We start from the raw sequence: 23,224 nt of genomic DNA on the forward strand, positions 1-23,224 counted from the left end.
ACGTATGCGTCATTCACGCGTACACGTCATTCAGCGTTTTCCTTGCCACGCTTGTGCGTCAGGCACGCACTCGCGTTATTTGCGCGAACTCCAATCTACGCGTACGCGTCAAGCACGCATACGCATCACTGTGATTTTGTTTAATTTGCGCGGACACGTAAGCCATGCGTGCGCGTCGCTATTCGCTGGTTGTCTCTTTTATTTCTTGTGCTCCTTCCCTTTTTGCAAGCTTCCTCTCCATTCTCTAAGTCATTCCTGCCCTATGAAGCCTGAAACACTTAACACATGGATCACGGCATCGAATGGTATAAAGGGGAATTAAAATACATAATAAAAAGATCTCTAAGAAGTAAGTTTTCAATCATAGAACTAAACTAGGAAGGAATTGAAAAGTCATGTAGATCACATGAATAAGTGGGTGGAAAGCTTGATAAAACCACTCAATTAAACACAATATAAACCATAAAATAGTAGTTTATCAGAGTTCCCTATTGAGGACCTAAAGGAATCTAAGGCTCATATAGAGACCATAGAGATTCCATTAAACCTCCTTCTGCCATTCATGAGCTTTGAGAACTATTCTTCCTCTGAAGAAGATGAAGATGTGACTGAAGAGCAAGTTGCTCAATATCTAGGAGCCATCATGAAGCTGAATGCCAAGTTGTTTGGTAATGAGACTTGGGAAGATGAATCTCCCTTGCTCATTAGTGAACTAGATACATGGGTTCAGCAAACTCTACCTCAAAAGAAACAAGATCCTGGTAAATTCTTAATATCCTGTACCATAGGCACCATGATCTTTGAGAAGGCTCTTTGTGACTTGGGGTCAGGTATAAATCTTATGCCACTCTTTGTAATGGAGAAACTGGGGATCTTTGAGGTACATGCTGCCACATTCTCATTAGAGATGGCAGACAAGTCAATAAGACAAGCTTATAGATTGGTAGAGGACGTGTTAGTGAAGGTTGAAGGCCTTTACATCCCTGCTGATTTCATAATCTTGGACACTAGGAAGGAGGATGATGAATGCATCATTCTTGGAAAACTCTTCCTAGCCACAGCAGGAGCTGTGATTGATGTTGACAGAGGAGAGCTAGTCCTTCAATTGAATGGGGACTACCTTGTGTTTAAAGCTCAAGGATCTTCCTCTGCAACCATGGAGAGGAAGCATGAAAAGCTTCTCTCAATACAGAGTCAAACAAAGCCCCCACAATCAAACTCTAAGTTTGGTGTTGGGAGGTCACAACCAAACTCTAAGTTTGGTGTTGAGAAGCCCGCACATTCAAACTCTAAGTTTGGTGTTGGGAAGCCCTCATCATGCTCTGAACATCTGTGAGGCTCCATGAGAGCTCACTGTCAAGCTATTGACATTAAAGAAGCGCTTGTTGGGAGGCAACCCAATTTTTAATTACTTATATTTTTATTGTTATTTTATGTTTTATTAGGTCTATGATCATATGGAGTCACAAAACAATTGCAAAAATTAAAAACGGAATCAAAAATAGCAGAAGAAACAACACACCCTGGAGGAAGAGCCTACTGGCTTTTAAACGCCAGTAAAGAGCATCTGACTGGCGTTTAACGCCAGAAGAGAGCATGAATCTGTCGTTGAACGCCAGAAATAAGCAGCAATCTGGTGTTTAAACACCAGGATTGCACCCTGAGGAAAGCTGGCGTTAAACGCCAGAATAGAGCATGAAGTTGGCGTTTAACGCCAGGAACAAGCATGGAAGTGGCGTTCAACGCCAGAAACATGCTACAGATTGGCGTTGAACGCCCAAAACAAGCATGGAAGTGGCATTGCATATAGAGGGCATTTTACACGCCTAATTGGTGCAGGGATGATAAATCCTTCACACCTCAGGATCTGTAGACCCCACAGGATCCCCACCTACCTCAACTCACCCTCTCTCTTCTTCACACAATCCAATAACACTTTTTCCCATCACCTCTTCACCACTCACATCCATCTTCTCTTCCCTATAAACCCCACCTACCTTCAAATTCAAAATCTCTTTTCCACCCAAACCCACCCTACATGACCGAACCATCTCCCCCTCTCCTCCATATCTTCTTCTTCTTCTTCTATTCTTTCTTTTCTTTGCTCGAGGGCGAGCAACATTCTAAGTTTGGTGTGGTAAAAGCATAGCTCTTTTGTTTTTCCATAACCATTTATGGCACCTAAGGCCGGAGAAACCTCTAGAAAGAGGAAAGGAAAGACAATTGCTTCCACCTACGAGTCATGGGAGATGGAGAGATTCATCTCAATGGTCCATAGCTCAATAATAGAGCATTTGACTGCACATCAAGAGAGCCCACTCATGGACCTCAACAAAAGTATGAGGAATTCCCTCATCAAGAAATCCCTGAGATACCCTAGGGGATGCATTTTCCTCCACACAATTATTGGGAGCAATTAAGGATAGGAGCACCAAAATCACTAGGGATCAAGCAACAGAGGCAAGGAAGAGACATAGAGGAGCTCAAGGACATCATTGGTCCTTCAATAAGAAGACGCCACCACCACTAAGGTGGACACATTCCTTAATCTCCTTGTCTATTTATTTGCTGTTTTCGGTTTTATGCTATATGTTTGTCTATGTTTTGAGTCTTTACTACATGATCATTAGTATTTAGTAACTATGTCTTAAGGCTATGAATAAGTCCATGAATCCTTCACCTTTCTTAAATGAAAAAATGTTTTTAATTTAAAAGAACAAGAAGTACATGAGTTTTGAATTCATCCTTGAAACTAGTTTAATTATATTAATGTGGTGACAATACTTTTTATTTTCTGAATGAATGCTTGAACAGTGCATATTTTTTATCTTGTTGTTTATGAATGTTAAAATTGTTGGCTCTTGAAAGAATGATGAAAAAGAGAAATGTTATTGATGATCTAAAAAATCATAAAATTGATTCTTGAAGCAAGAAAAAGCAGTGAAGAACAAAAATGGTGAAAAAAATAATAATATAAAAGAAAAAAGTAAAAGCAAGCAGAAAAAGCTAATAGCCCTTAAAACTAAAAGGCAAGGGTAAATAGGATCCAAGACTTTGAGCATCAATGGATAGGAGGGCCCAAGAAAATAAAATTCAGGCCTAAGCGGCTAAATCAAGCTGTCCCTAACCATGTGCTTGTGGCATGCAAGTTCAAGTGAAAAGCTTGAGACTGAGTGGTTAAAGTCGTGATCCAAAGCAAAAAGAGTGTGCTTAAGAGCTCTGGACACCTCTAACTGGGAACTTTAGCAAAGCTGAGTCACAATCTGAAAAGGTTCACCCAGTCATGTGTCTGTGGCATTTATGTATCCGGTGGTAATACTGGAAAATAAAGTGCTTAGGGCCACGGCCAAGACTCATAAAAGTAGCTGTGTTCAAGAATCAACATACTTAACTAGGAGAATCAATAACACTATCTGAACTCTGAGTTCCTATGGATGCCAATCATTCTAAACTTCAAAGGAAAAAGTGAGATGCCAAAACTGTTCAGAAGCAAAAAGCTACAAGTCCCGCTCATCTAATTAGAACTAATATTCATTGATGTTTTGGGATTTATAGTATATTCTCTTCTTTTTATCCTATTTGATTTTCAGTTGCTTGGGGACAAGCAACAATTTAAGTTTGGTGTTGTGATGAGTGGATAATTTATACGCTTTTTGGCATTATTTTTAGGTAGTTTTTAGTAGGATCTAGCTACTTTTTAGGGATATTTTCATTAGTTTTTATGCTAAATTCGCATTTCTGGACTTTACTATGAGTATGTGTGTTTTTCTATGATTTCATGTATTTTCTGGCTGAAATTGAGGGACCTGAGCAAAAATCTGATTCAGACTGACAAAGGACTGCTAATGTTGTTGGATTCTGACCTTCCTGCACTCAAAATAGATTTTCTAGAGCTACAGAACTCTAAATGGCGCGCTCTTAACGGCGTTGGAAACTAGACTTCTAGAGCTTTCCAGCAATATATAATAGTCCATACTTTGTTCGAGTTTAGATGACGCAAACTGGCGTTCAACGCCAGTTCTACGCTGCATTCTGGAGTAAAACGCCAGAAATACGTCACAAACCAGAGTTAAACGCCAAAAACACATTACAACTTGGCGTTTAACTCCAAGAGAAGCCTCTGCACGTGTAAAACTCAAGCTCAGCCCAAGCACACACCAAGTGGGCCCCAGAAGTAGATTTATGTACTTAAACTTATTTCTGTAAACCCTAGTAACTAGTTTAGTATAAATAGAACTTTTTACTATTGTAGTCGGAGTCTTTGGATTGATCTTTAATCAGTGTATGTGATTTTAGACTTCATGGGGGCTGGGCTCTCGGCCATGCCTGGACCATCAGTTATGTATTTTCAATGGTGGAGTTTCTACACACCATAGATTAAGGGTGTGGAGCTCTGCTGTACCTCGAGCTTTAATGCAATTACTACTATCTTCTATTCAATTCAGCTTATTCTTGTTCTAAGATATCACTTGTACTTTAACCTGATGGATGTTATGATCCGTGACATTCATCACCATCCATCCTTATGAACGCGTGCCTAACAACCACCTCCATTCTACAAGCGAGAGCTAGAGTGTGTATCTCTTGGATTCCTGATGCACGACGCATGGTTGCCCTCGCCTGATAACCGAGCCTTCCATTCCGTGAGATCAGAGTCTTCGTGGTATAAGCTAGAATCCATTGGCAGCATTTATGAGAATCCGAAAAGTCTAAACCTTGTCTGTGGTATTCCGAGTAGGATTCAGGGATTGAATAGTTGTGACGAGCTTCAAACTCGCGAGTGTTGGGCGTAGTGACAGACGCAAAAGGATCAATGGATTCTATTCCGACATGATCGAGAACCAACAGCTAATTAGCCATACAAGAAACCGTAGAGGACAATTTTCACTGAGAGGATGGGAAGTAGCCATTGACAACGGTGACGCCCTACATACAGCTTGCCATGGAAAGGAGTAAGAAGGATTGGAGGAGGGCAGTAGAAAAGCAGAGATTCAACAGGAATAAAGCATCTCCATACACTTATCTGAAATTCCCACCAATGAATTACATAAGTATTTTATCTTTATTTTATGCTTTATTTATCTCTATATTTTCGAAAACCATTATAACCATTTGAATCTGCCTAACTGAGATTTACAAGATGACCATAGCTTGCTTCATACCAACAATCTCCGTGGGATCGACCCTTACTCACGTAAGGTATTACTTGGACGACCCAGTGCACTTGCTGGTTAGTTGTGCGAAGTTGTGACAAAGTGTGATTCACGTTTGAGAGCACCAAGCCTATTGGCGCCATTATTGATGATCAAAATTTCGTGCACCAGTACTTTATATACTTTGTACGAATGAAAAACTACAAGACAGTGACAGCATAACACGCCTGAACTCTCAAATAGATTGCACTCACAACAAACCTCCTGTGTGGAACGATCAAAGTGGACGTCGTATGGAACGCAAAGAATAGTATCCTTCACTAGTTTTTCCTCTTCCACCTTCATGCATACCAATGTCCCCCTCTTTAACAACTACAGAGGCTCTGCAATCAGCCTTCTTCACAAGCTCAGTTTGAACATCCCTAAACATACTAGTAGTGTACTCCTATTGAAATTGTCTCTCCATAGGTAAACTTGTTGTACAAGGGTTAACTCCCCTCGAGTCTGCTACATCATCCTCCGATTCCCTTTGCTCCTTAATTCCAAGCACATGTCATATTCGTGAACGAATTGGACCAAGCTAGTCCGACTGTGTAAGAATCCACCGTAGAATAAGTGCATGCTCTCACTCCTTTGCGTGCTCTTTATGGTAGTCCAAAATTCACCCTTGAAGTATATTGGGACCCACATGGGTCGGTCATCATAGAGGTCTACAGAAAAAAATATTCTTATTAAAACAGATAAAGCCAACTACCAAATATCTATCAATTAAAGAGCAAAAAGTAATTGTACACTAACAGACCTAACAGCCATGTGTTGTTATGTAAGTTGTACTCGTCTATAAATTCAGACCAGTTTTTCTCAAATGACTCCTCAGTTCAAGAGTTCCACAAAATATCATTGAGGTCATCATACAACTCTTTGTATCAGGTAACTTCCTCGTAATGTGCCAGATGCACCACCGGTGGCGTGTATCAGGTAATACATTTCTGATCGCACAAAAAATGGATCTGCATTGATTGGTGATGATCCTTTGTGGAGCAGTTCCCATGCACTTCACCCATTGGCTGAAAACCCACTCATAACTTGAGATTTTCTCATTTCCAAGAAGAGCACAACCAAGGAGGGTCGATACCATGGTGGTTGACACCGACGAACGACGCAAACGGTAATCCATGCCTATACGCAAAAACAACCACAAATAACAAATCCTACTCACGACCAAACAACAACAACAAAAAGACACCAACATAACTACTTCATACCTATTTGTACTGTATGTGCTATCAACTGACACAACGTCTCCGTAATATTCGTACGACGCCCTACACCTTGCATCCACCCATACTGCATTCCAAAATTTATACTCCTCGTCCAAATTCACCACGTAGAAGAAGTTTGGATAGATGTCCTTCATTCTCATGAAGTAGTTCATCATCTTCCTAACATCCTTATTCACGTTGCTGGTTTAGAGCCTTGCTGTAATATAGTTTCTTAAATCTTTTTCTGAGAATTCCAGGTTAGATGGGGCCCTAGCCTCATTTGTCAAAGCTAGAAAAGTCTTGTTTGGTCGAATCTCAGCCTCATCATTATCCTCGATCACGCGCTTCGCATGCATGGTCAGCTTCCTATACTCATGGTAGTGCACCGCCTTTCTCGCTGAACATAGGTGCGAGTGCCTCAACTCAACCTTCAAGAAAATTCACTCTTGCTTCTCCTTATCAAACTTCACATATATCCTTGCCTTGCACCCAACGGCTGAAATTGTGTTCTTCCGCGTTGATGCCTTGACACGAGACCTGTGGAACCCATCCCTATTACAGTGGATAGCTTAGTTAATGGGTTGCTTTGTGATCCTATCACAGGTTGTAGTCCGTATCTTAGTTGCAAACCTTACTTTCTTTGCATAGCTCACATAGAATTCATGAGCCATTTCCAACTGTGCAAAACACATTCCAACACTTGGCATTTTATCTTTCCGAAGGCAACTGTGATCTGGTACCTATGTTTCAGATTTTAAAAAACAAATCAAAACCATTAATGGTCAAATCAACCATGCGGTTGGCGACTATACAAAATCAAACTAGAGTCCAAACCTCGTGACCAAGATCTATCTCTTCACTTCCAAACATCCAACAGTGACATGGCCTACAATCACAAAATAAACGCACAAATCCAAATCAGGAAACTTAATTGGAGAAACCCTTAGTAAATGTCATGTACACAGACCCTCACTAAACACCACAAAAAGCGAAACAAATATAATTTTTTTCCTCGGGCGTGTTTCCTTTTTTTATTCTTGTTCAGCAATGAAACGCATTATCTAAGTCCTATTTAAAATTTCACGAAGTACAGTACATGTACACATGCTCATGAAGTCACGCCACCAATTGCTTAATTCAGTAAATTATAAACAAGTTTTCTTTTATACTTTGATCATAATTCAATTTAAACTAGTTGCTTTAATTTTAGAAGTATGAATTATTTTGACTTTCTGGAGAATTCAATGTACACGAGAGGATGGTTACTGTCCCAAACATGACAATACAACATAAAACTAGAATCCAAACCTCGTAATCAAGATCCATCTCTTCACTTCCAACCTCAATAACATCCAACAGTGGCATGGCTTATAATTACAAAATAAACACGCAAATCGAATCATGAAAACTAATTAGATAAACCATTAGTAAATGAGATGTACATAAATTCTCACTAAACACTACAGAGAAAGAGACACAAATATAAATCAACCACATCATCCTACCCATTTTAACTTGGAAAAAAAATACATCAATATCACATATTGATAGTAATTGAATTACTTATTTTATTTTACCTATTATATAAGAATTTTAACTACTTCTGTTCTCTGTGCTACGTGACACTGTATACCACAAATATCAACATGCACTACATATAACCACCATGCACTTATTTCATTCCTCAATTTTAGAGTCCAAGGTCACTAGAGTTGCCTTTTTAATTCATACACCATCTATCATGTATACTCATACATATATGCCTAATCTAAATATGCAGGAAGCATTATATTCTATTTAATTTACATTTTCAGAAATACTCCTAATAATAACAATACAGTTAGTTCTATTTTATATTATTTAACAATATACTACACTAATAAGGTTCAAGCAGGTGTATGGGCATCATGCACAAAATCATGGGTGATTACTTATTAAGTAGCCAGTTGTCCAATGTACCAATTATATTGCTTATACATGTTGGTTTAACTTTGGATATTTAAATTCATACATCCATATAAGATATTTCAGAAAAGAACTAGTTTCATCCTATGTAAAATCCATATATTCCATGAATAATTAACACATGCATATCTTCCATACATAATTGCGCACCATGAATTTAAAATCAACACAAATATGTTTGAACGAAGAATATTCATTTTCCATCCAAGTAAACATTTAACAAAAAATAAATAACTACACTTGCACTGAAGATGAACATCTAAATCTTATGAAAATAACCATCCATTATCAATGATTCAACGAACCATGCTCACTTTATTAGATTGCTCACCGTCGGTGACGAAATGGTCGGGAGCGTTTTCATGTGGCTTCGATGAATTGTGATCAGCAACGGAGGATGGAACATGACACGGCGATTGAACGATATTGCACGCCATTTACAAACTTCCACGCAGTGATGCACATATCAAAGAAAAGACACTCATGACTCCTTTATCTTACATCGTCAATGGCCGACTCCAACGGAGCCGTTCCAGGTGGACTTGATGCGGTGTCGCTAGAACAAGTCACACGAACAGAATGCGCTGTTGGACATTCACTGGTGCAGACGTCGGCGTCAGACAAAACGACTCCCGGTGATAAAACACGAGACAAGGAGAAAATGAGTTACCACCGTCGGAAAAAAGATCTGCGTTTTTGGTTAGTTCTCACCATTCAGAGAGAGATAGTCGTGATTTTTGTTTTCAAATAATTGAATTCTAATCTATTCTATTATATAAAAATCGGATGTCTACACTTAATGATGGAGCTGACGTGGCATGCTCTAGAGAGTGTTTCCCGATTTAATTATTTTAACTCATTAAATACAATTTATCACCATGACTTAATTATATTAGCTAATTGATTTGATTAGATATTTAAATATTAATATAATTTATTATAATATATATTACTTAATTAATTTTAATACATTAATTATAATTTGTTATATTAGTTAATTAATTTATTCATTTATAAAGTCTGAAATAAATTAAATAATTTATTGTTTATTCTAATTGAATTCATTAAATTTAATTATACATTATATATGAATTAATAATAATTTGTAAATTACTTTATATTATATATGTATTAACAAAATATTATATATGTCTTAATGTGTTAATTAAATATTATATACGTACAGAAAAATAAATATAAAGATAATTTATATAATATTAATAATATTATATTAGCACGGTGATTTTTTTTATTTTGATATCATATAGTATTAATAATGATAATATTATTATATAGTATTATATAAACTTTCTAATATTAGTATAGAAAATTGGAAAATTATTCCTTATGGCAATCATTCTTAGTAGAATAGTGTATTTTTTATATAGTATTGATAATTGTTGCTTAATTTAAAGTAATTGTATGTTAGTATCTTAAATTTATTTTCAATAATGACCTAAATAGATAAATCTAATTGAATTGAATGATTATATAAAATATTTTATATTATTAATATACTAAAATTAAATTCATTTTTGGTACAGAATTTTATAGGTAAATTTTATACAAGATTAAGTAATTTTTTATTTTTTATTTGTTTTATCTATGTTACTTTGTTTAATTTTAAGTAGCGTCATATTTACAATTACCGCCAGTATGATATTTTATAAAATATGAAAATCAATTTTTTTATAATTTAAATATCAATGTTTGAATAGAAGAACTTAACAGACTCACAATGAGAGAGAGATAGAGAGAGAAAAATTTACCTAGAGAAAAGAAACTCGGCATGAGAATGGTGGCGACGGGCTCAACAACGACGGTAACGGGATGAGCAGCGATGATGACATAAGCTGTGAACAGTGACGGACCCAGAAAAATTTAGTAATGGGGACAAAAATATAATAAAATTTAGGTATAGATATTTTTTTTGCTTCCCACAATATTCAACAAGTTAAGAACTAATCCGTCATGAATTTGAATACCATTTAAGAATCTACAATTGGCCGGCAACGAGTTGCTATACATACGAGACAGAATTCGAACCCTCAATACTTATTTAAGTGGACGACTAAGTTGATCACTTGATCAATCTAAATTAGTTTAGATATATTCAAAATTTAAAATTAGAACTATCTAATACATATTGATAAGAACTAAAAATATACACACAATCATTATTATAATATTTAAAATAATAAAAATATAATTGCATACACATAGTATAATATTTAAAATAACAAAAAATATTTATAAGGACTTTTTTATTTTTAACATGATTAAATATTATTTTTTATATATATTTTTAAACAATTATTTTACTTAATTGTCAAATCTACTTATTATAATTTTTATAGTATAAATAAATTTTTTAACCAAAATAATTACAGTATATTAATATATAGATAATATATTTTTTATCTTAAACAATTTTTAAAAAATCACTAATAATTTAAGTTGTATTTAATTAGAAAACTAAGTTTTAACTTAATTTTTAATTAATTATCACTAATTTTTGAGTGTATTTATTTATTTTTCATACTAAATCAAATTTAACAATATAATTATTATTATGTGTTAAGTTTAATAAAATATTTGTTAACATAAAATACAAAAGAACTATTTATATTTTATTTTGAGACAAATCTATTCTATTATATAAAAATCGGATGTCTGCACTTAATGATGAAACTGACGTGGCATGCTTCTGAGAGTGTTTTCCGATTTAATTATTTTAACTCATTCAATATAATTTATTGCACTGAATTAATTATATTAACTAATTTATTTGATTAGATATTTAAATATTTCTTTTCTTAATATAATTATTATAATTTATATTACTTAATTAATTATACTACATTAATTATAATTCGTTATATTAGTGAATTAGTCTTTTCATTTATAAAGTCTAAAATAAAATAAATAAATTGTTATTTATTCTAATTAAATTTATGTATATACTATATATGAATTAATGTCTATTCGATTCTATTATATAAAAATCAGATTTCTACACTTAATGATGGAGCTGACGTAACATGCTTCTAAGAGTGTTTCTCGATTTATTTCTTTTAACTCATTAAATACAATTTATTATGAGATTAATTATATCAACTAATTGATTTGATTAGATATTTAAATATTACATAATAATTATAATTTATATCAATTTGTTTTAATAGTATTTCCTAATTTATTTCTTTTAATATTCTGGTAGTATTTTTTAATTTATTAAATCAAATTAGGTATAAATTATGTATATTAATTAATTAATTTGATTAAATTATTAATAATTAAAATAATAAATTTATAAATAAAATAAGCAATTGAGATATTTTTAATTAATATTTAAATCAAATTAAATTATATGTATTAAGTCAAATTCAAATCATGTGAATTAAATACTAAACTAAAATATGATAATTTCTTGTTTATTCAAATTAAATACAATAAATACAAATTAATTTTGTTAGATAATGATGATTTTCTGGTTTTCTATATATAGACGGCCAAACAAAATGATAAGAATCATCATTTTTATCGCTTTTGCTATTTTAACTCTTCTTTTCTTCTTTTTTTATGTAAAATTTTTTTTATGGATAAATGAGAAGGTATGGATAAATAGTATTTCGTTGATTGTTTGTTTATAACTCGAAAATGTCTTAATTTAGGTATTACCGTTGCTGATGGAATTGGACGACAATGTACTCGGCATACTTGCAGCTTAAGAAATCAGGTCATGTGTTTGAGGTGCACCGATACAAACTTTTGGAGCTGCTGACTGCCACTGAATTCATCGTATAGCTGGAACAAATTATGATAGTGAAAAAATGTTTATGCATGCATGCTATTCTTCTTTATATATGTATCCCTCTATTTTTACAATTCACATCTTTATATATTAGATTCTACCTATTATACAAAATCTCTATTTATATATTTATTTCTCATTATATCTAGATTATATCTTATTAATAATTATAGATAAAAAATTTTTATTAATTGCATTTTAAGTTTTCAATTATATGTCAGAACTAATTTTTTTATCTGAAGTTAATGTATGTAAAATATAAAAAAAAATTCACATCAAGTTATCTAGACTCTAGAGTCATTAATAAATTTTTTGACCAATAAGATGTCATTAATAATCTTCTCTAAAAGTTTAAGTTGCATAAATATAATTAGATAATTTTAATAAGAATAATATTAAGCATTTAAATTTATCTATTTTATTATATAAAAATCAAATTTTTGTACTTAATGATGAACCTGACGTAGCATGCTTCTGAGAATATTTTCCGATTTATTTATTTTAACTCATTAACTATAAGTTATTACGATAAATTAACTATATCAACTAATTAATTTGATTAAATATTTAAATATTATATAATTTATTGTAATTTATATCAATTTAATTTAGTAGTATTTTCTAATTTATTTATTTTAATATTCTGTTAGTATTTTTAATTTATTTTTTTAAATTTACTAACCCAAATTTATTGTGTGTACTAATTAATTAATTTGATTAATTTATTATTCATTAAAATAATAAATCTATGAATAAAATAGGCAACTGAGATACTTTCAACTAATAATTAAATCAAATCAAATCAAATCATATATATTGAGCTAAATTCAAATCATGTGAATTATGGACCAAATTAAAATAAAATAATTTCTTACTTATTCAATACACTTTTTGTATTTACAAATAAATTATTGTCTACTTCAATATATGAAATTTTTATGAATTTTTTATTGTGCAATTCACTTTAACACAAATAAATTAATTTATAAAAATTTAAACTTGAACGCTTGCTATGATTAAACTCAAACTTTAATTTATTTTGTCATATTATTATATAAATATTAAATTCTTCGATTAAACACTTATTTGATTATGAAATGATATTATATATTACTTTATATTGACAATTAAATTTCAGTTACTACACAAATATTATATTTTAGGTAATTGTATATTTTTTTTGTTATGTTAAAAATTATTATATAATTTTAAGATAATTTAGTTATGTTTATTTTTTTTTAAAAGTATTGTCATTCTTGGAGAGTAACTAATGTTTGTGATAGTATAAAATTAAAAAATAAAAATACAAATATTAATATACTATTTTTTGAAGTATAAATCTTAAAGTAAATATATGTAAATATAATTAATGATCATAATTAAAAGTCTTTATTTTATTTCAATTTGTTCAGGACATGTTTATCTTAAATTTTATTCCCTTATTAATTAGTATTTTTTTACATTTAATTATCATTAATTTATATAAATCAAAATGTATAACTTAAAAAGATAGATACGTGTCTAAAACATAAAAAAATTATTTTTTTGTTAGTAAAAAATTTATGACACTTTAGTTTTTTTTTGGCATCATATCTTACATTTTTACCATAAGTCAGAGGTAAATTATTAAATATAAATTAGATTTATTACTTATTATCCTAATTCGAATTCATTAAATTCGATTTAAATGGAGACAACTAGGCAATGTTATTGGATTTAGGAAATTCAGGTAATTTTAGGGTGACTTTGATTTATCAACGTAAATTAATTAGCCTAATATGTGATATTAGTTATTGTTCTATATATAAAAAATGTGGCATATTTATGCATTGTTTAGATTAGAAGAATTTGTAGAGAAATAACATGATGGAAAAGAAAAAGGATAGAAAAATCAATTTTTCATTATTTGGTTCAACAAAGAAATTGAATGAAAAACATAAAAATGTATATGAAGCTCACGTAAATTTTTTCTCTTCAAAGTTGCGAAGAAAACTAATTCAAAAGTGTAAACATGGATAAAAATACAGAGTTACCATTTGAAATATAATTTATATATAATATATAAAAATATTAATATAATTTTTCTCTATTATAATTTTTTTTCTTCTTACTTTTCCTTCCATTCAAGCAAAAGAAATTTGTTCCTCTATTTTCTTTTCATTCATTTTTTTCATCTAAACAGCACACAAAAAAATATACTTTTCTTTCCATTTTCTTTTCTCTTATTTTTTTTATCTTATATCCAAACAATAGTTTAGTGTTTATCCATTTATCTTTTATTAATATTGTTATAACAAGGATACATGCAACTTTATAAAAATGATATAACCTAAACTTTGATTATCTAAGAATTTATTGAGTGGCTAGAATAGCTCCACGTCACGAACCAATGAATGCTAACAATAAAGATGATCACAAAAACAGCCGAAACGAGTATTTGCAAGGATTACTCGTATTTTGGAGCTAGATGGGGACCCCTGAAATCCTCACGACCTGCCATGCGAAAATGAATGGGGACTAGGGGTGGCAAACAGGTCGAAATTTGTCGAGCTGGTCATATAACCCGCCAAAAAATGCTGGTTGGGCTGGAAATTTATGGCCACCAAATTTAAAAATCTCGCCTACCCTGCACCGCCTAATCCACGGGATTTTGCGGGCTTCGGTGGGGTGGAGCAGGCTTTCCCGCTGGGCCATGCTTCTATTTTGGTAGAGCTATTTTTTTACAAATTTCTATGATGTTATTGATCTACAAAATGATGAAGATGATAATTGAAGAAGTTTTAAGTTATATTTTAGATAATATTTGTTTTGCTTTGGACAATGCTGGTTTTATTATTTTGTTTCAAAAAAATATTTATAATTATATTTATTACACATTTATAATTATAAAGACGTTAATGTACATGAATTTAAAAATTATAATTTTTTTTATGTTTTTAGAAATTATAAATTTATTGAAATTGTTGTGAAATTCTATATATTGTTTAATATTTAATGGCTTATAAAAAAAGGAGATCCCGCCAGCCTACCATTAGACGGGCGGGAGAAAAATTCAGGACCGTCTTACTAGGCGGGGCGGGCTTTTGGCGAGACAGGACGGACTTTTCCGTTTGCCACTCCTAATAGGGAACGGACATAAGTACCTGCCCCATGAAACTTATTAAATATACGCGAATATAAAATTATTAATTTATCCTAATTTATATATACGTAAATCTATTTCTTGAATTTAGTAATCCTAATTTCTGCCTCCAATTCGATTTTTTTTTCTTCCAGACTCATTCTCAGCCTTGATCCTCTCTCTCTAACTCACTTTCTCTACCTCTCATCAAGTCCGTCACTATGTCGCTCAGTATCGTCCTAAAAAATTATGTTATGTTATTATGTTGGATTATTTTTTTATGTTATTATGTTGGATTATTTTTTCTTTTTGTGTTAATTTTTTTAAAAATTTTCAAAGAATATTCGTAGATACCCGAAGAGATCTACATTCTTTAAGGGATAATTAAATAGGAACTTGCAATGACGGAGAAAGAACGGGGACATTTTTTTAAATAGGAATGAGGGATGAAAAGTGGGTTTCTCACGCTCCCGTGAGTCCTCATTACCATATTAATTTATTTTTCAATAGAATAAATTATATATTGAATAACAAAAGTTGCTATCGATTTCTTTTTACACTAATTAATACTCAACGATAGTGTTTCGATACACCATATTACCAAAAAATATTAATCGATATAATAACTTTTATAATGACATAAGTTTATAAATTTGAAATTTTAAAAATTATTTCATAAAATGTGAAGTTTTAACAAGTAATAATGTTGATCATACTATTTTGATTTCAAGAATGAATACGATAGCAATAAATAAAATTGTCCCAAGTAAATTTCAACAAAGACAAAAATCCATAAGTATTTTTATTAATGAAAAATTAATCTATTTTAAAGACAAATACAATTTTTTTCTATGGATTTCCTAACTTGGCAAGTCGAGAATTAATCCACCACATATTGATGCTCTATTTATTAAGGGTCTGTCGCTAACTAATGGATTGTGATACACAAGGCGAGATTCAAACTCCAAATACTTGCTTAAGCAGACAAATGAGATGACCATTCAATAAATTTAAATTGATTAAAATAAATATTAATTATTTTTAATATTTTTAAGTTGTAAAATATTTATAATAATTATTATTATGTATATTTTTATTTAAATTTAATAAAAAAATTATATAATTTTATGTATTATCTCGTATAAAACACAGAAACATACATTAGTTTTTTTTTCAAAATTTAAATTAACAAATCTTTATAATTAATGATTTGACTTTAATTTAATTTTAATTTTATTTTAACTCTATTGTATACATTGTACACTAATAATAGTAGTTACTCATACTTTCTCCTCAAATGCATTCGAAAGTCGAAACATATAAAATTTTTGTTGTACCATATTTTGATGACAAAGTATTCGAGATACATGTTTTATTTGAATAGAATCACATTTCCTATGACGTATAACGTTGCTTAGGATTTCGGTAAATAATATATTTAATTAATTTAAATATAAAAAAATCTCCAAAGCTTACCAGCGGGATAAAATCAAGATGAGCCACGGGCGGTGGTTGCTTTGTGGCGTCTCCGGTGAGAAGGCAGCCAACAACGAGAGAAGGAGAGTGGGCAGCACAAAGCGAGGGTCGGAGAAGGAAGCTCGAGAGTCGAGGATTTGGTCAGTCTTTGGTTTAAAAGAGAGGGCAAAATAGATATTTTACATAGGCCACCACTCAAATAAACCCCCAAAAAACAACTTTTATTAAAAACGCCTATGTGGTAAAATCTAAACCATACATTCTAAAGTCACACTTTTAACTACATAACACTTAAAATCATAGTATTTTATGAAAAAAGCATCACTCAATGGAAAAAAGTAAATTAGAAGATTTAAGAGAAGAAATAATTAAATTATCAAAATTAATAGATTAAAAACTAATGATTTTAACTAATGTTAATTGTAATGACACCGAATTCTTAAAATCAATACAAAATGATTTTTCTCAAAATCTTTATTTTACTATAAGTTTTATTGAAGGACTTCAAAAACCTGAAAAAACTTATATTTCACATGGAATTTCTAAAAAATGCTACCATGGAAATGATTCTCCACATCTTTATCATACTTTTAACCCACAATTAAATTCTATAATAGATATGCTTGAAGAAATATTAGTATTCATAAATTTTCAAAGAAATCAGGAAAAAGAGGAACCTGATATAAACGAAATATTAAATAAATATTTTCAGAAAGAGAACTCCAAAGAAAAAAAAATTCAAAATATATAAAACTAAAAGTAAAACCACCATTGAAATTATGAATATTGAAGAAAAATTAGAAGAAGTTACAATGCTTTTTAAACAATTAAAAATGGCTCAAGAAAATAATATCATGGAACAAGAATTTCAAATAGAAGAAGAATTAGTAAATTCTGAAAATATAGAAAATGAAGAACACATCCTAGATTATTCAAGTGATGAAGAACTAGCAATTCCAATACAAGTAAAAAATGAAGCTGGACCATCTAAGGATAATCAATCTCAATTTAAATGGGAAATGGGTTTTGAAAATTATGCTTTTAAAAAGGGATTTATAAATAAAAATTCAAAGTATACAAAAATACCATCAAAGAACGTTCATAAGATCCAGGAAACGAAAGGAGATAGAATGCTCGATTTAGACTGTAAAAAGAATGAAAAAGAAATTTTCGAGAACTGGTTGAATTCCTTTTTATTAGAAGCCTTTACTAATCCAAAACTTAGTCAATTGTCTGGAGGAGATATCTGGAATTATATAGGGTTTCACACTAAAGAAACTGTAAGAGATTATATGACATCAATAGAAAATCAAATAATAGAAGAATTAGCAACAAAAATAACAGTTTACGATAAGATATTATATATAATGATGATTCTGTATAAAGAATTTTTTGGAAAAAATATTATAGATCATAAACAAGAAGTCTATGATAAAGAATATCAAGAAGCAAAAAATTATTTAGCTAATATTCAAATATATGATTTATGTAATGTGGAATCTTACATATGTGAATACAGAATACATTATTATAAACTAAAAGAAGAAGATAAAAATCATTATCTTAGTATGTATATAACAAAATTTCCATACCCTACTAATGAATTTATAATGGGAAGATTTATAAGAGAAATAAATAAAGGAACAATTGAAAATAATTTTGGCGGAGCAACCTCTGCAATAAGAGAGGAAATAAAAGAACGTTGTATGCAAGAAGCAACTCAGAAAAGATTTGAAAATATAATTAGAATTTGCTGTCAGGATAATGAAGAAATACCTCAAAGATATGGTCTTAATAAAAATTTTCAAAGAAAAAGAAAATATCAATTTAGAAAAAGAAAATACTATCCAAACTGGAGAAAAAAGATGTATTTTAGAAAAAGAAATAATAATAATAAAAAAACAAAAAAATGACTATTACCCAAATAAAAAAGAAAATTGTAAGTGTTGGTATTGCCAAGAAGAAGGACACTATGCAAATGAATGTCCAAAAAAGAAGGATAAAAAAGACCTTACCAAACAATTAGAAATTGCTAAGTATTGTTTCATGGAACCATTAGAAGAATCAGATGACAACTTAGAGTATATCTTTGAATATGTCTCAAAAACAGACTCAGAGACTGAGTAATAATGCCACATTTATTACTATAAAAATAACAGAAAAGTTTGTAAATGCTTTCATAGATTCTGGAGCAACACAATGCTTTGCTAGTACAAATATAAAATTTGATTAGAAAAAATTAAAGAAACCATTAAGAGTTAGAATAGCTGACAAATCAATACATAAAATTGACCAAAAAGCAGAAATAGTTGAAATATTTATTCAAAATTATAGGTTCATTGTTCCATCCATATATATGTTAGATTCGGGGATAAATTTTATCATAGGAAATAACTTCTTAAAGCTATATCATCCTTTCACTCAAGAATTAACATATATAGTTTTAAAAGCTCCACACGATTCTTCAATAAATCAAAAATCAAAACGTATAAAAATACCAACTACTACCATAGATAAGATTTTAAAATTTAAAATATTTTCTATATTAGAAACATGTTATTTAAATTTATATTTTCAGATAAATATCCCAAAAAATAATCTTGAAATAAAAATAGAAGAACTTTTGGATGAAATTTGCGCTGAAAATCCTTTAGATATTAAAAATACAAATAAAGAATTAGTAAGCATTAAATTAAAAGATCCTACAAAAGAAATAAATGTTCCAAATAAAATTCCTTATTCCGCAAGAGATAGAGAAGAATTCTCATTAGAATGTAAAAATCTTTTGGAAAAAGGAATTATAAGATTAAGTAAAAGTCCTCATGCGACTCCAGCCTTTTATGTCGAAAATAATAACGAAATTAAAAGGGAAAAACGAAGAATGGTAATTAATTTTAAAAAAATGAATGAAGCAACTGTTGGTGATGCTCATAAGCTTCCAAGAAAAGATTCTATTTTAGAAAAAATCAAAGGAGCAACTTGGTTTTCATCTCTTGATGCAAAATCAGGATATTGGCAACTTCGTTTAGACGAAGAAACAAAGAAATTAACTGCTTTTACTTACCCAACAAAAGAATCAACAAGTGTGTTGCTCTAATGGATGGAATATTTTACCATTCGGATTAAAACAAGCCCCAGGTATCTATCAAAGATTTATGGAAGAAAATTTAAAAGAGTTGAATGAATTTATCTTAGGTACATTGATGATATATTAATTTTTACAAAACAGAATAAAGAAGATCATCTTCAAAAATTATTAATAGTTTTAGAAAGATGTAAAGAAAAAGGATTAGTTCTTAGCAAAAAGAAAGCAAAAATAGCAAGACAAGAAATAGAGTTTCTTGGGTTAATTTTATCCACTCAAGGAAAGCTAAAACTACAACCAAATATTTTAGAAAAGGTAAATTTATTTCCTAATAAAATAGAAGATAGAAAACAATTACAAAGATTTTTAGGATGTATAAATTATATTTCTGATCAGGGATTTTTAAAGAATATAACAGAATACACTAAAAATTTATTTCCAAAAATAAGTACTAAAAAAGAATGGAAATGGAAAGAAAAAGATAGTATGCAAATTCAAAGAATCAAAGTATTATGTGAAAAGCTTCCGGAACTTTATATTCCAGAAGGAAACGACTACTTAATAGTAGAAACAGATGCTTCAGACATAACCTGGTCAGGATGTCTAAAAGCTAAGAAAACTATAAGAAGTTGGAAACAAGAAAAAGATTCATTAGATTCTAAATATCCCCCAAAGAAATTACTTTGCAGGTATATTTCAGGGATTTTTACTCCAACAGAGCAAAGATATACTACTCATGAAAAAAAAACTCTAGCAGCAATTAAATCTCTTAAAAAATAGAAAATTGATTTACTACCCAAAGAATTTACATTAAGGACAGATTCAAGTTACCTAACAGATTTCATTAGATACAATTTAAAAGTTGATTATAATCATGAGCGACTGGTAAGATGGCAATTATTTTTGTTACAATATCCAATAAAAATTGAATATATTAAGGGTAACAAAAATGTTATTGCAGATACATTAACAAGAGAATGGAGTTTGTTTACAATGCATTAAATCAAGAAATTCAAAAATATCAGCAGGAACTCGAAGAATGCAAGCATTGTCAGCAGATAAGGACACAGATCCAATCCCTCAAGAAGGCCATTGAAACAATGAAATCAACACAACAAGCAAAACCATCAGAGTTCAGCCAGCTAAGCATAGTGGACAAACCAGGTGAAGAAAAAATTTCAGAAAATAAAACAATTACTGAAATTATTAAAAAATCCACACAAGATAAAAAATATTATGTAATTTATAATGGCCCCATGAAAGGAGTATATGATGCTTGGGAAAAAGCAGCACCATTCACACATCAATCAAAGATAGTTCATAAAGGAGGATTTTTAACACTAGAAGAGGCAAAGAAATTCTTCAGGGAATATGAAGCTCTTCATCCAGAGCAAACCCTAAAAAGAGCAGATAAAACTCCAATTCAAGCCCAAAGAACAGGAATAATGAGAAACATTCCTACAAGGGCTGAAATCAAGGAAAAGAAAAGGGTCTGTAGATCAAATCTCAGAGAAACCCTTAATATAATCCTGAATTGGACTGAAGAAAAAAGAGCAAGTTTGGAATACTATCCTATTGCCAAAGAACAGCTAACAAAGCTGGTTATCTTTCCAGAGACTTCCCCATCTGACACTTATCAGTTTTTCTAGTATGGATTAATTGATACAATTTTAATTTTTAATGATCTAAAAATTATTAGTGAGTTTCCTGCAGGATTCATTGATGCAGTAAAGAGATTTAAAAATATGATTGACAATGTAAATCCAAGGGATATATCCCTAAAATTTACAAATAGTCAACCTATTTTTAATGAAGAAGAAGAATGCTTAGTTCCAGCACACCAAGTAATATTCATGTCCGTCTTCCCAGGAAATTTTCAACCAATTGATCAAATTCAAGAGTTAACAATCTACAGTTATGAAGGAAGACTAGCCAGTACATTAGCAAGGGTCTTTGAAAGAACTCAAAAAATAATAAGGGAATCTCACACAAGAATTAATTATAAAAGCAGAAATACTCTGCTTGTATCCAGTAAAAGAAATGAAATTGAAGAAAGAGAGATGAGACTCTTGGTGGAATTTGAATCTGCATTCTACAATCTATCCAGACTCTTAGAGAAGCTCCCTGAAGGGATAAAAAGGAATATCTACTATTTGATAAAAGACAGAGAAGACCACAAGTGCCAGCTATGTGCCTCAGAAATATCTGAAGAAAGCCACATGATAAAAGAAGAGGACAGTACATCCACCCACATGATAAAAGAAAAGGACAGTGCATCCACCCATATGATAAAAGAAGAGGACAGCGCATCTGAAGCATCCCTCAACATTATTGTATAATGACGTAAGCGCTTAGGTCATAGAGCACCAACAATGTAGCTGGTGCAAGATAATAAAACAATGACGTAAGCAATGACGTCATAAGAGGGGTAAGGATGGGAATTGTCCATCAGACCCAACCATTATAAATAGAGTGCTTAGGCAATTGAAGAAGCATCAGAAAACAGAAAGCAGAAGGCTAAGAGTACTCATATGCTAGGAGAGCAAGGAGGAAGCTGCCGAGGCGATTCTGTAGTCTGACAAAAGAATTCCCTTAGGAAAAAATAGTTTTAAACTCCCCTCTAGAGTTAATATCTACAATCTCCCCTCTGGAGATAAAAACACCTTATGTAAAATATACTAAATAAAGGAAGTTTTTCTTTAGAAAGGTATGTCTTTGTCGTAATCTCTTAGTTATGAATTATTTAGAGAGCTTAGAATTAACGGAAGAATCTGATTATTATAGATTAACTGCTTTATTAGATAATGAAAAACAGGCTGTTTTAAAAACAGAACTAAATCTCAAATCAAATGAAAAATTTAATAAACAAAGTCTTTTAAAAGAAGTTTTTTATAGAAAAAATATAATATACTATGGAAAAATTCAACTTGAAGCCCCTGTAAAAATAAAATCTGCTAATGGAGAACTTGAAATAGCTTTGATAAATGATGAAGAATTAAGTAAATAGATTGAGAAAATTAAGGATCAACAGAAAAGATCTAAAATTGGATGGATTCATATTAGTACCATACAAGTTTTAATCAAATCTACATATATGAAAGGAATTAATTCACCAATAAGTTTAGCAATCTGTGACAAAAGAATCACTGATGACCCAATAGATCAAATAATTGGAATTGTTCATGGAAATTTGGCAAATGTAAATGTTAAATTTAATGCCCATCTTGGATATGCTATACCTTTATCAACTGAAAATCTTGGTAGATCTATAAGTTTAGCTTATAAATTTCATAGAAAAAGGTTAATGGAACAAGACGATGAACCATTTTCAATTACATATGCAATAAA

Source organism: Arachis stenosperma, chromosome 1 (assembly GCF_014773155.1).
Source record: "Arachis stenosperma cultivar V10309 chromosome 1, arast.V10309.gnm1.PFL2, whole genome shotgun sequence".
NCBI classification, from domain to species: Eukaryota; Viridiplantae; Streptophyta; class Magnoliopsida; order Fabales; family Fabaceae; genus Arachis; species Arachis stenosperma.